Source organism: Tiliqua scincoides, chromosome 6 (genome assembly GCF_035046505.1).
Source record: "Tiliqua scincoides isolate rTilSci1 chromosome 6, rTilSci1.hap2, whole genome shotgun sequence".
In the NCBI taxonomy this organism is placed as follows: Eukaryota; Metazoa; Chordata; class Lepidosauria; order Squamata; family Scincidae; genus Tiliqua; species Tiliqua scincoides.
This window is the reverse complement of record NC_089826.1, coordinates 61,712,235-61,727,669: the sequence shown is the minus strand read 5'-3', so window position 1 is coordinate 61,727,669 and position 15,435 is coordinate 61,712,235.

The window sequence follows — 15,435 nt, the reverse complement described above, 5'->3', positions numbered from 1 at the left end:
CTCAATAGATGGTATCTATATAACATACTTCCAGGTATTTTATAGAGGCACAGAGTTCTTGTTCAGACAAGTCTTTTAAAAATTATTCTGCATCGTCCTGGCCTCCAGCAAATAATTTAAATATGTATCATAATGATGTGTTTAAATTTATGATACATGCCATTAGAATGCTACTGTGGTTTAAAAAACAACAACCCTTTTTACTTTAAATTTTACTTTCAGTCTTAAGATTTTGAAGATTATTACTTTGAAAGTGAGATAAATGCATTTAAAGCTGGCAAAAATATTACAGCTGGTTCCAGAAAGATGCTGAGGAATGAAAACCAGTTCAGAACAGAGGGAAAGTCAGCAGCATTGAAATTCAAGATGAAGATGCACAAGATTGGAAAGATAGCCCTTCAGATGTGAGTTTATCGAAAATTATCCTGTGTTCGAGTCAAACAGGAGAAAGATAAAATCAGATTTTTAAAAACTGTGCATTCACCAAGTCCAATACGCATGATGTTATACTTTCCTGAGGTCTAAAAGGGAAAGTGCTCTTGAACATATGGAGTCCCCAGTAACACATGGTGTAACTCGCTCAACTAATAGGGAAAGAATTTTTCTCTTTCTTTTAAATAACAACAGCTTGAACGATGTAGCCACTGTCACCTGATTGTGATTTATATGTGCCATTCCTAAACAATTATCAAAGGCACAGCTGGCTGGGCTGGTTTAAGGGGGAAGCTGGAGTGATAGAGAAGCATCCAAATATTTGGTGTGCCTGCCTGAACTTCTTTCTGTTTCTGAACAATGAAATAAACAAGGATTTGCCTCTGAGGTGTGTGCAAAATGCAAAATAAACTGACTATACTGGGTTGAACTGAGTAGTCATTCCTCATTCAGAGGTTTCCCAAGGGTGAGGCAACGGTTCCAGCTCACAGTGAGCAGGGAGCTACAAGCTGTGGCAAAAGGACAGGGTGCTTTTCACCCCAAAGCTGCTGCCACCTCCCTGTGGGCAGTGCCCTTCCAATCCACTCCCCCTCACTAAAAGCAACCAGAAGTGAAAGCCTGCCTCCTACCTAGTGGCATGGCTAAGGCAGGGCTGGTGGGGTCAATTGCCTCGGGTACCATTACTGCAGGGGGTGACAAGCCAAGGCAGTCCCTTTAAAAGTAATTTAAAATAGTTGTGCCTCCACCATGCACGATTGCAACCTGTCCAGGAGAAGAAGACTCTTCAAAGGACTGTCCTCTGCACCCCCCAACTCCCAACAGCCAATTTCCCATGCCACTTTTCCGACCTCCAGCAAATCACTGCCCAAAGAAGTGAGGAAGGAAAGTCGGCTGCCTGGCATCTTCCTTTCCTTGACTAATCACTTGCTCTGTTTCACCCTCTGAGCAGTTGCCAGTGCTGCCATCATGTTGTCCTCTGGAAGCTGAAGTCCTGGCACTCATGTCTTGCAAGGCCAAGACACTTTGTGACAGTGGGTGGGCTATGAGCCCCATGATGCTTTGTGTGCCCCAATCTCAGTGGCTTGCTGAAAAATGTAGTGCCAAGGGTCAGGCAGACTTTGTAATGTCTGTTGGGAGGCAAATGAACTACGACTGCGCACGGAGGAGGAGGAGTAGAAGTGCTACCACTCTCCCATTTGTTTTGGTGAATTAATCAGACAAGTGTGGGTGGTGGCGGCGGCAGTGATGGCAGCAGATGCCCACCTTGTTTGCGACAAGCTGCTTTGATTTCGTTTTGGAAGGCAGAAAAGCTGTAGCTGCAGCGTTACAACCAGGAAGCCAGGAAGGAGTTGGGCATGAAGCCATGGCTGCTCCAGTAGCCTTACTGGGGAGGTAGAGCAAATGGGGGCACCAAGCAAGGAATGGCCCAATGTGCAGCAAAGCGCCAAGGGCTGGAGAGCAATGAAGAGTAGCGGGCTCCCACCTGGACTGAGGACCACACACTTCACCAGTGCCGTGCTGTTTGGGTTGGGAGAGTTGCAGCCACCTATTGCCTGAAGAGACTGTAGCCGAGAGACTCCCCCTCGCACTTGAGGCCGTTCTGAAGAGCAAAAGCAAAACGGAGGTATCTCCTCAAGGCAGGCTCCGAGAATGAGAGGGAGGGGCAGCTTATAAGGCGAGTTTTGAAGCTGTGCAGCACTTACAGCTCTGTCCCCTGGCTCTGTTACCAGTAGTAAGATGCACTGTCCCTACATAAAACACTTTGTATTGAACAAAATGGTCTAACCTGCATTTATATAATACAACATTAACAGAAATGTCTCAGACTGGGCCTGTTCATTTATTTATAGGGTAGCGGTGGTTGCTAGCCCCTTGTACTGTTTCTGTACCAGTATACATGTCTTGTTTCCATTGCCTTTACATTTGTTTTGTTCTGCACTTGGTTTTATGATTAATCTCCATCAAAGCATAAGTTTTTGCAAAGAGAACTTTTCTAAATGGAGAATTTACTCTCAGAGAATTTACTCTCTGAGAGTAGATCCTTTCCTATGGTTTATCTCAGCTCTCAGGGGTGTGCTGGATCATGGCTTGAAGAATTAAGCAATTGGGCCAAAGACATCACACAAAAGCTGGGCTTTGAAGAGGGATGTGCAGGGGAGGGAGAGAAGAGAAATAGGAAACTACATGATACTGAGTTGGACCATTGCTCTGTGTTAACACAGGCTAGCAGCAGTTCTCCCAAGAGGCTTGTTCCACCCTATTTGGAGATGGCAAAGACTATACCATCTTGGGATTTTCAGCATGCAAAGCACGCTACTGAACTACAGCTGCTCCCTAAATCATGTAGGTATGCTCGAAAAGAATAAGGGGAAGAATGAGGACAGTAGCATGACTGTTACAAACAGCAGTAGCATTGCTAGGGGAGTGCGGACCACACTGGGTGATGCATGGGGGGGGGGTGACACCACTACTGGTCAAGTGTTTTAATTTTTTTTTTTAATAATACCATCATGTTATATATCATACAGTGTGGAATTGCGTGCAGAATGCAATGAAACAAACTGCGTTGAAATATATCTATTGTATCAAAAAATATAGCCAAAAAATCAGCAGAGGCAAGGCGATGATATGTCACCACACCCACCACCTGCCTATTCCATGGGAGAAGATTCATCATCGGGGTGACTTGCTTGCTTCTGCAGAAGGTGATGCAAAGCCTAGTCATGCCATTGAGAAATAGCAGAGTTATAAATATTGAACACCCATATAAAACACCACATCAAATACATATCAAAAATATACATCCTCTCATCAAGTCGTAGAAAAGCTCTGATATATCCATACAATAGCCCTACCTCAGCAAATTCCACTTCCTTTCCTGAGATTTACTGTGAATTTTGACAAGGTCACCAGCGTCAGCAAATGACCACCCAAGACACACCTGGACTTAACTACTCCAGACTGCTCCATAACAGAGAGACTAAAAGTTATTTTAATGAACCTGCCCATTGCTCTTGAACTGTGCTTAGCTGGACCCAAGGATCTGACTGGCTGTATTTAAGACTGTTTAAGCAATATCTGTTTTCTCTGGCTTATCCAGTTCAATACCAGCTTTGTTGTTTCTTTTATTGACAAGGAGGAAAGCACCTTGGGACAAGTTGTGTGAAAGCTGCTGTAAAATAACAGTTTGTATTTGCACTGCATTACTTACCAGTGTGCTGAGATCGATGACGCTTGTAGTTTACCCTGTTAGTCTACAAAAGGAGTACTGGGGTCTCTTCTTTTACTGGTTCTTCCTTGCAACAAATCAATGTGTATTTGTAATACTTATCATTTTCTTAATGCAGATTCAAGATCCTGAGGTCTGTAAGGTTCACCATTTCTTTCCCACCCTCCCAAGCAGAAATTAGCCAGAAAGGCTGGTTTTGCAAAGTTGAAACATGATACCCATAAATTGCCACTTGAATTAGTATTCTTCTGGTGATGGTTTAATTTGCCTCTCCTTGTAGTGGCATGCTCAGCAATGGGTTGATTATCTAGTCCAACTGTCTCCAAACTGGATACCGCTGGGTAACAAAATCTCCTCCCTGTCCCAAACACCGTTCCACTGCTCTGCTGCACCACTCTTCAGTCATGTGGGCATAGAGATGTTCTAGGCCAGGGGTATCAAACTTGTTTCATACCGAGGGCCGAATGGCATTCATGATGCCTGCTGAGGGCCGGAAGTGATGTCGTTAGGCAGGAAGTGATGTCATTAAACAACTCATTAAAAAACACTTTTTCTCACTTACGAATTCATTAACTACAAATGACAGAAGAGAAATCATGCTAATCTTTGTCATATTTCAAGGTATGGGAGAGCCCAATTTTTGTGGGGGCTGCCCTTTTAGCAGTAACACTTCACCACCAGCCTGAGGGCCGGATAAAAAGCTTCTGCGGGCCGCATCTGGCCCCGAGGCCTTATGTTTGACACCCCTGCTTAGGTGGTCATGTCTGGTGCAAGGCCTACTGAGATGCCAGGCCCAGATGACTGCTGATGACTGCCTAGAGCATCCCTACACTCACACGGCTAAGGAATGAAGCCGCAGAGCAGATGAATGGCAAGAGCTGCTCACAGAAGGGAGGGATTTGGGTGAACCACAGCTGCATCAGCACTGGAACATTGAATAAGATTGGGCCCCAGGTTCCATTGAAATTAATGAACTTAGAGCACAATCCTAAGCTTGTGCTCAGCCAGCACAAATCACTTACACAAGCCTCCGAGTGTCGCAGAAGTGCTGTTCTACAATGACTTGGCTGCGCCAGTGGAAGAATGTGCACTGGCCTGCTCCTGCCAGGTCTGAACTGGCACAAGTTAAGTTTGCGCTGGCCTGGAGAGGCTGGGGGAGGCGTTTGGGGAGTGGAACGGGAATTTTGGGGTAGGGGAAGGCAGGGAGAGGGCAGATCTGTGGGCAGACAGACCCAGGAGGGGGTGGGACTGGCCTCCAGCACTTAGGCCAGATTCTAACCCCCCCCCCCAACAGCCTGGTGCTGCACTGGGCTGCTTGAATCTGTGTCAGCGATTTTCCTGGCACAGATCTCAGTAGTTCCATTGAAGTGGCTGGGGCATTACTTGGCGTAAAGGGACATGTCTCCTTACTCTGCATTCCCTCCTTCTTCAAACCTGTGCTGGATACAGTGCAGGCCGACTGGCCGGCCTGTTCCAGTGCAGGTTAGGATTAGGGTAGTCACAACTAATTTCTCTCCAATAACTGCAATAGTGCTTAGTCAGAAGCTTCACTTCACTTCACAGGAAGATTCACATTCTCTGGATACAATCCTAAGTCTGTGTTACTTTGTAGATTTATTGCTCAATGAAGTACCCTCCTTTTTGGAGTGGTGACCTTCCCTCTTCATGGACTAGTTCTCGCACTTTCCTGGAGGTGAAGTGAGGTAGATCCTGCACAACATTTAACCAAAAAGCCAGGATACAATTGTGCGAGTTACTCTACTATATGTGCACAAGGCAATTTTGACCTGGTCTTTCCTGAAGCACACCTCCTCCCAAGTCACCTGACCCATTTTCAAAGGAAAAAAGTCTAAAATCCCACCAGACATATCCAAGCTCTTAGGCACGCCGAAAGTAACTCTCTGGATCATAGCCAAGTTTTGACTGCATAGTTTTTATTGTTGAGTGCAACCAATAGTAAAGCTGTCTCTGAACCTAACATTGATATTTCCAGTCCAATGTGTAGCTCCTAAATATTTCAGTAATCACCTGGGCATTTGGAGGGAAATCTGCAGAGCCTTTAGCTTCAAAGTTCACAGATGAGAGGATTTATCACAACAAAACTGAGAAACATGAAATAAAAAAGACAAACTGCTTATGTACTAATACTCATATACAAAATGATATGCAAGCAGCTGAGGTCAAAGAAGCCAATAAGAAAAAAGTTTCAAAAGAAACAATGAAAGATCTCAGAGGCCTCTGGTGAAGGTCAGCAAATAACTGATGTCACAAGCAGGGGTGGAAATAGCCAGGCTTATTTTGTTCAAGCTGGGCTGTAGAGATTAAAGGTGGCCTGATGGATCACAAAAGCCACACTATCAAGAAAAAGAAGGAAGACAGACTACCATAGGTTAATGCATATTTGATTGATAAAGAGAGAGAATCTGATGGAAGTACTGTAATGCAATTCTGTATTTCAAGCAGCTGTTATAAGTACAGGCCTAATGGAGGAAGGTCGTATTCTTCCTCCGCAACACACTGGAAGACTGAGCAAGCCTTGCTACCTGGGGAGGGAGGGAACATGCACCTTTTAAAGTCATGGTTTTCTTCTATTCAGCAGGTGGAAGTGCAGCTGTCCCTGCGCATCACAGCACAGTGGTCTTCCTTGTAGCTATTTGCTGCTGCCTCTCTTGTGCGTTTTTTTTTTTAAAGCTTGTGAGCCCCTTTGGCAAAAAGAATCATCTTCCTGCTCCTTTGCCATGTCATTTACTTTGAGAACTTTACAATCCAATAAATAAATACAATTGCCCACACTAAAGATAGGCAGAAGATATGAAAGTTTTTCATCAGCTGGGGACAGCAGACCTGCCCTCTACTGTCACCAGGCTTCCTAGGCCAGAAGAATCATGGATGCAGGTATATTGCCTGCCTGGAGCTGCCTCGAATTCTCTTCTCTGGCCAACAGCCCTGATGATTATGCAAGGAACCACTGTGGAGCTTCTAGTTCAATCCTGGAAGTACATGACACAGGCGCAGGGCTAGTTTAAAAAAAAATTCTCATCCTCTACCCAGAGCAAGGCAGAGAAGTATGAAGCCTAAGCCTGTCAAATTGTCCTGCTGGAAGAAAGTGTGCTTTGTTCTATGGTATTCCAAAATGGTCAGAAAGGAACTCAACTATGCACGTGTTATTTATTTGCACAGTGCCGCCTCAGATGAATCCTCACATTGAATGAAGAGACGGGTCCCTGCCCCAACATTCTTACAGTCTTACCTGCACAAGTTCAGATTTACATGAAGGGGCTTACTGTAAGTAGCCCAGGATGACTTTCATATGAGTGGGTTAGGCTGCAATTCTATCCACACTTACCTGGGAATAGGTCATGGAGTAACCCTTTAACCAGGGTGGGTTTTACTTCTGAGTAGACATGCACAGGATTGGCCCCTTAACCAATGTTAATATTGGTATCTGCATCATAGGTTCAGGTATTAAGGGGTCCTTAGGTGGTATTAATAGGGTATTTTTGTGTCCATAGGGGATTTAATGGTTCCTTAGGTTCCATCAGATATGTCTTTCACCCCCCCCCCCCCAATCCTGGGGCTTACGATGATGGATCTTGCAATCCACTACCATAAGTCCTGGTCCTCTGCAGCAAAGAACGCAGCACTGTTTAGCACTTCAGGACCACCAGCACAAACTTCTGGAAGCTCCACACATGCGCCATAGCTCACCCTGCTCATGCTTGCACTGTAAGATGGCAACAGGGGTGGTGCACAGGGGGATTTGGGGTCGGGCAGGGCAAGCAAGGGATGGTTTGAGAGCAGGAGGGGGTTGAACTCAGCTGCAGCCACACATGTAAAATTCCTTTTCCAGGTCTGATGTTTCCAAAGCTCCTTGGAGTTATGCCAGTTAAATATCTGACAGACGTCTGAGAAGACCCTTTGGCAGCCAGGTGGGTAAGTTAAAAAAAACCCTCATTTTTACTTACTTCTCCTGGGCTGCCTGGTTGCTTCACTATAAGATACAGTGTGTGTATAAGATGCAGATGCTATAAGTTTATGCATCACATAAACTGGTTGGGGATAGGATTGGGCTGCTCATAGTTTAGATGCAATGTAAATAGATCAAAATGTGTAGTGGGGACAAAACTTATACCATGTCTCCACTCATTTGTAGAACCACCAGAAAGAAGCCAAAAATTGTCTGATTTCCTTCTAGACAGGGAAGGGTTAAGCAACAGTGATCATCAACTGCCTGGGATTGGTCAGACATACTATATGGCTGCTACAGTCATGGCTGCTTGCAGTAGGTAAGCAGGAAGGGGGGGTAGTCACAAAGTAGATACTGGAGCCAGGAATATCAAGTTGATCCCCTGTGGATTTGCTCGAAAATTGATGGAGACAGCCATAGAACATCCTACCCATCAGACAACTTTGCTATAATTACACTGTCTGAATGGATTTTGCAAATGGAAATCCATTTTGGAATAAAAGAACATGCTCCAGGAAATATTTTAGAGGCTCAGTGCTTTGTGATTCAGAACTTTCCTTATAATCTGATATTCTTTTAGGCGTTTAGTAGTTTTGCAGGACTGAATAGAAGTAATCACTGAAATGACTTCTGTCTCCCTTGGTATCATTGAGTCTCAAATTATGCATCATAGCCATTCCATTTCTTAACAATGAGCAGTATAAGTAATGTCTGTGCATCTATGTACACACAGTTAGCTGCTAGACAGACACATTACCATGCACACTCTCATGGATCTGTTCTGGAGCCAGTTGTTGTATTACTCATTTGCATACAATGTTTGAGCATGCGGAAATGTGGAAGTGAATACTGGATCTTAAAAATGTAACGTGAAAATCAGCAAGTGCTTATGAAAATTAAGAGCATCTATGACTCTTCCTCATATATTTTCTAATCTTTGAAAGGCAATTTGGAGGAACAATTCTGAGTGCACAGATCACCAGACAGGAGAGCCCCTTACGTTGATTTTCCATTCAGTTGGAAGCCACCCACAATTGTACTGTCTGATAAAAGAAAGCTGGGGGGGGGGGGCCCACAGGCAGAGAAGGTTCATGGACAGTCTCATGGAACTACACCTAATGTGTGGTTCCACCCTTTAATTGATTTCAACAGAATCTGATAGGCCTAGCTTTCCCTGCATTGTACATGTGGCTGAAAGGAGGGGAAGTCCACACATACATTTTCAGCCATAATGAATGAGAAGGGGGGGGGGAGAGAGAGAGATATCATGTCACCTCAAAGAGAATAAGCAGCTTACAGGTTCAGCTGCAGACCATCACAGCGTTAAATCCTGGTTAGTGTCCTTATGTATGTGAATTAGTTCGGAGTTGCATTGGTATCAATGGATAAACTTTTAATGAAATATGTGTCTCTGCACCATCTGTGAAGGAATGTGTCAGATATATGAATAGAGACTGGTCCAGAGAATAGTCTAAAGATTGTAGCATCGTGTAGTTATACTGTTAAAATGAAACAGGTCTTGCATTGTCAGCTACCTGGATGAAAATCACTGAAAGTCCTACAATAAGCCCTTTTCTGAAATCACGATATAAGTATCATTAATAGATAAGCCAACACATTACTGACCCCTGGCAATCTGCAGTTTCAGCACACACAGGGCGCCTCACTGTCCCCACTCATGCACACAGTAGCCAGAATGATTGTTGGGGTCACCACGGGCTACGCAGTTTGCAATGCAAGAAACAAAGGGACCTCCTTTGAACCACTTGAAGGGCCTGCCTCTGGTATTTACAGTTTTGGCACCAATGAAATGAAACGCAAGTGAGAACAGTGCTGTTCAGGCATACCCTGCTGAAGATCATGTATGGAGTCCTGAAAACCAGAATATGCAGGGAAGCAGCTGCTGGATGAACAAGGAGAATGGCTTTTTTTTTTTGGCAATGACTCTGCTGCTCCTCGGCGCTAGTGTTCTGCTGTATTTTGGTAGTGCCAGATCCCAAAACATACTGAAGAAATCATTTTATAATCTGGAATCTACATAAGCAGATATTTTGAAATGCATTAATAATTAGCAGCATGCTGAGCTTTCTCCGTACATTTCACTGTCGGCATGTGTAAGACAATTAATTTTACCGGAGCCAGCAGAGGAACCGTAATTACTATCCCAAGAGCGTGCTATAATTGCCACTGCATTTTATCTTCCTGATTCAAAAGTTATTAGACTATTGCTTGTAAGATGAAAACAACCTTCCTCCCATGCCGTTCTCATCTTGTGCTGAGCTGTTGGGGTTAAACACACGGTCGACAAAACGATATTACTTCAGAACCAGCCCATCAAAGGTAAAAAGGTCTAAATATGCTATGCAGGCTGCAGGTTTCTTATTTTACTTCTATACATTGTCATTTTGATGTTTTGAAACATTTTGATCACTGGACGCCACAGGCAGTAATGTCTAGTTTAAATGACTTCGTGCTACAGCCGTTGGCAACAATATTGCCATTCATAAGTCTCAAGCAATACGGTGACAACTACTAATGCCTTGAAGGAGAGTGAAAGCTCTTTGTGCACGTTCCTCTACACGTTCAGGATGGGGACTTCTGTTTCAATGGGAGTGTTATAGTAAGGGAAAAGGTGCTTGACCACTATCCACAAAAAGGGGTATTGCCATTATTAATGCCCATGAAGTTTCCTTTGCAGCTCATCCCTTTTTATACCTAAGCTTGATTTTGATAAAGAGTTGACCATAATGCAAACATTTAAGAATTAATCTTGAGACAGTTACAGAGTCATTTTTTTTTGTCCATTGTGTCCTTGTGGAAAGAAGGACTTTATTTATTAGTGAGAGACCTGTGAAATGTCATGCGGAAGAGGGGAGGCAGAGGTCAAAGGAGAGCTTCAGTCTTTTGTCCTGTCTCTTTCCATTCCACCAATTTACTAGACCCCTTTCATTCCAGGTGTCCTATCCTCTCTTCCCTGATCCTCTTTCTGTCCCCTGCCAATATCACCCTGTCTCTTTCTTTCTCCCCTTTCCACCGCACCAATCTGCTGTTCTCTCTCATCATCTTCTCCTGTCTTTACTAAAGATCTGGTCATCCTCCAGGGTTGCTGCAGGTTTCTATGGTTCCTGCTGGAAAAAAGGGGTCTAATTTGAACATAATCATAATCATATAGCAGTAAAAAAAAAGTTACCAAAAACACTTTTTTAAAAAACTTACAATTTGTAAACATGTACAATTCTGTTAGCTTTACAGGTTGTAGATTTGGAACACAAAACCTTGAGCACAAAACCTCAAAACCTTCTTAGATTTGTGACATTTGATGGCATGGTGGGCTCCATGTGGCTGGTCAGAGCTACTGGAGAGAGGTCCTGCATGCTTAAAAGAGCAGGAGGGAGAGAGAGAGAGAGAGAGAGAGAGGGAAGAGGGGGACAGAGGAAGCCAGGTCTGACACAGCCCCACAGGTCAAAGAGGGACAAAGTAAAGGGTTGAGACAGACAGCCTCTGCCTCCTGGACAATAAATCACCTGCAGGCAATGTTACACCTATTTTCCAGTAGCTCAGCAGTTCTTGAACTGTGGGTCAAAACCCACCAGTGGGTCCTAATTTTGCGTGGGTCACGAAACCGACAAACTGAGAGCGGACAAGGAAAAAGTATTGAATCCTATGGAAAGCTCAATTGATCCCTATCGAAGGTGTAAGTGACCCACACGTGTGTGTTTACTCATGAGTAGGTGTCCTTACCTCTGCTCTTATCGAAGGCCAGTCAAGGTCACTAGAATGGTCCTGATCTGATGAATGTGGAGTTCCAGAAGGTGGGCCCCCCACCATAGTAAACAGATAAAAACAGAGGCTTGAGCAACCGGTAAAGTGAAACTTTTTAATATTTTAGACTTATAGAGTTAGGTAGGTCCCAGCAGTCATTTTAAAAAGTGGGTCCTGGTGTTAAAAGATTTGGGAACCACTGCAATAACTCCTTGTTCTTGAAAGCCAACCACATGGCCATTGGCAGGAAGAACAAGTAGCCAGCAAATTGAGTGCTGGCTGAGAATCACTCTGCCTCACTGCCTTTCCCAAATTGGAGGATTTCATACCAAGGAGGCTTCTGCCTTCCAATGACTCTTTCTCATTCCCAATATCCCCCATTTCTCTTTCTCCCAGTGGTGCAGCTACATGGTAAGTACTGCAAGCACTGCAATGCGCCAGTAAGCAGCCCATCCCATTTTGTTCAGCAAGCACCTGCACACCTGGAATGGCTCTGATGGCAAGTAGTGGGGGCCAAGTACATATTGGGTTGCAGTACCTGCAATACTCACCGTGCTGCCCCCCAATGGCTACACCACTGCTTTCTCCTATCCATCCTTGCGCCATGTAAAATGTTTACATTATTTTAAAATATTACATTTAGAAGAGCTGTAAGAACTCAGTGCCGTGTTCAGAATAGCAAGAGTTTTTGAAAGGACCAAGAAGTTAAAAATTGGGTATAGAAATCAAGGAAGATGAGCTGATTGGATATTTAATTAGGTCTGATTTTTAAAAGAGTTTTCATCAGAGCAGGGAACAGTTTTTACAAAGAGATTCCTCCGTCTGATTCATGACACACATCCTTAGTGTAAGAAATTGTACCTCAGGATCATAGGAAATGAATTTAATTTGAACTTCTAAGCTAAAATACTGTATCTAGGAAAGATACTAAAATCTGTAACTTTATGGTAATACAGTATCCAGGATTGCTCCCCCACATCTGCCCCAACAGCACTCTGGATGACTCACCCTCTAGCAAGCAGCCTTTCAGCCCCTATCTGGGGAAAAATGGAGACGCTCCCTGGCAATGATTGGCCCCTGTGGCGTTCATGCCACAACATGCTCTCTGACAGTACTGCCAGAGAGCTATAAGGTGGGCCATGCCTATAGAAGTCTTCCCAGATTCCTGACAGAGCCTGGAAGTGTGCTCTGCTGTGTGCAAAGGGGAAAAAGAGGGAGCTGAGGGAAAGGGCATATAGATGACAACCTTGCTCTCTTTGTGGGGAAGATAAAGCTGGCATAGAGGAAGAAGAAGTGAGTGCCAGCTCAGTCCTGTGCTCCCCTCTCTGATGTGCATTGGGAAGTGGAGGGTGCCTAAATGTGTGTGGAACAAGGAGACACCTCAGGACAAAGTACTTCAGGCATGCAAGCACCAACGCAGGGCCAAATCTAAGAATCCTCCCAAATTTGCCACCCCTGCAAGTGTACCCATGTGCCTACTGCCCCATGGGTAAGAACACCTTGTAGAAGATTCTGTAACTTTGCTTAGTCTCCTGTGAAGAGTAGCCTTCACTGTAGCCTTTGGTACAGTGTTGTAAAATGGTCCTTCACACTTGCACACACACACTCAGAGTTTGATGTGGCAGTTCCAGAGTTGCTTATCCCAGTTATTCACCTCTGTTGCAGGTGGGAGAATGAAGAGATATTTCCTTCTCAACTAGAATGGTGTGATGGATCATGCTGCCCTGCTGTTCAAAATCTTTGGAAGAGTTTGTCAAGCATTTTCAACTGGCCATTAATCAGAAATCAAAACCAGCTAGGGATGTTGCACCCACAAGCCAGGATGGGAGGTGAAACTGGTTTGGACTTTGGCCTGAGGAAAGATTGTGCATGTAGGAGAGTATGGTGTAGTGGTTCTAGAGTTGGACTTAGACCTGGAAGATTCAAGTTCAAATTCCCGCTCAGCCATGAAGCTTCCTCTCACTCTCAACTAACTTACAGGCTTGTTATGAAGACAAAAGGAGGTGAGAAACTGTGTGCACCACCCTGAGTTCCTTGGAGGAAGGGTGGTATAAAAATGTAAAAAAAAATGTGTGCATATATCAGAGAGAGATTGCATAGGTGCTAGGTAACCCAATCCTAAGCTGCACTGGTGTAGCCAGGCTGCATAACCTATGCTGCATCCAGTGCAGCTCAGGAGGTGGCTGGAGGTCTTCTTGAGGTGATATATTTCCTCTCACCCCTGGTAAAGCCCCAGTCACCATATAGGGTTCCTTGCATCTGTGCCAGCTATATTGCTGATGGAAATCTAGGAAGCCCAGTGTACATCACAATCTTGGGGGGCTTTAGCCTCCTGCCCCCCCCAAATTACCATTAATTCTACCATATACACCCAGGTATAAGTCAACCTCATAGATAAGTCGAGGGCGTTTGGAGCCAAAAATCCAGACATTTCCTGTGACTTGTAGATAAGTTGCGTTTGAAGGAGGTTATTGCCTCTGTGGAGGCAACTCCAGCAGGGCTTTGCCACTGGAAGTGCCATTCAATAAAGGGTTATTCCCTCCCTTGAACCTACCCAGGCTGGTGTAGCTGCAACCAACCCTGATGCTGCTTAAGCTTACAGGCTAATTCCCTCTAGCCAGTCTGGTGAAGCTGCAAACACACTCTGTGCAGCTCAGAAAATAGAGATGGGTGCTTGTGTAATGTCCCCTCTCTTAGACTCCTGGGGCCTCTGTCTCTCTTGCCTCCCTTTTTTCCCTTTAAACTTGGAGTTGCTCTAAGTTTGGAGGAAGTTATGCTCCAACTCCAGCATGGCTACACTACTGAAAGTTCCAATCCATGCAGGCTTATTCCTGCCCCTCAATCTACCCAAAACAATGTGTAAGCACAAATCCAAAATTCGGGGATGCATTGATGGGAGTGCCAAACATACTCGCTCTTGAATCCTTGATTTTACTATCCAGGTTCAGTTGCTTAAACATGTGACATATATGACTGTATAACAGTTACACAAGTGCATACTTACTGTTTAGTAAAGTAAAACAACCAGCACTTATAATGGAGTTCATAGAACTTAGCATTATGTTGTTTTACGGGTACATGCAGAAATGGACACCAGAAACTTCCAGTTACCATTTTCTGCTTCCAGGAAGCAGACAACCTGACACTGGAGTCAGCAACAGGAGGGCTGCAATCACCTAATTTTAACTCCTTTGTGGTGATACTAACGAGTAAGCAATACAAAAGTGGTGCTAGTAAATGAAAGCAGCAAAAAGAACAGAAGGAAATGTTCAGGTGTTCAAAGCCAATCACATCATATGACTTTGCACAGCAGGCAGTCCTACCTGTGCCAGATGGTGCAGGGATGGGATGTGGCACTACCATGCTGGTGTGGGCCTTCATGCTGGTCCGGCCAGCTCTTTAATATCTGCATACGTGCCTTACGGCATGTTTGCAACACTCCAATCCACTGTGGAGATTATTGTGCCTGCTCAGCAGAGCCTTAGGATTGTGCTGGTAATGATGGAAACATCATTCGTAAGTTATGTGACTTTTTCCTTGGTTGTAATGTATCCCGTTTTCCTCCAGTTATTTTATATGTTTCATATATTTTATATGTTTCATATATTTCATATGTTTTATATGTTTCATATATTTTATATGTTTCATATATTTTATATGTTCTTTCAGTACTTTTTTTAAAAAAAGGAATTATTTTGTATGAATGCAGTACACAATAGCTAAACTAGCTAAAAATAGTTTAAAACCGCTAAAAATGGCTAAAATATTATCGTTCTGTAAAATGTCATGATGGATCCTACTAATATAAGGTGTTATGTAAAAAGCCTCCTGTACTACAATGGCATCGTTAAAGTGAGGCAATGAATGGCCCAAGATGGTAAAGCAAACGGTTGCTCAACTTCCATTATCCAAAATTTTGAGAAACCCACTCAAAATGATAAATGGCTATAATTACTGTACATTCCACACATATGGAAAGCACAAGAGCCTTTGTGGTGCAGAGGTAACTTCTCTAGAAGCAAGCCCTGACACAGCAATGGAAAAT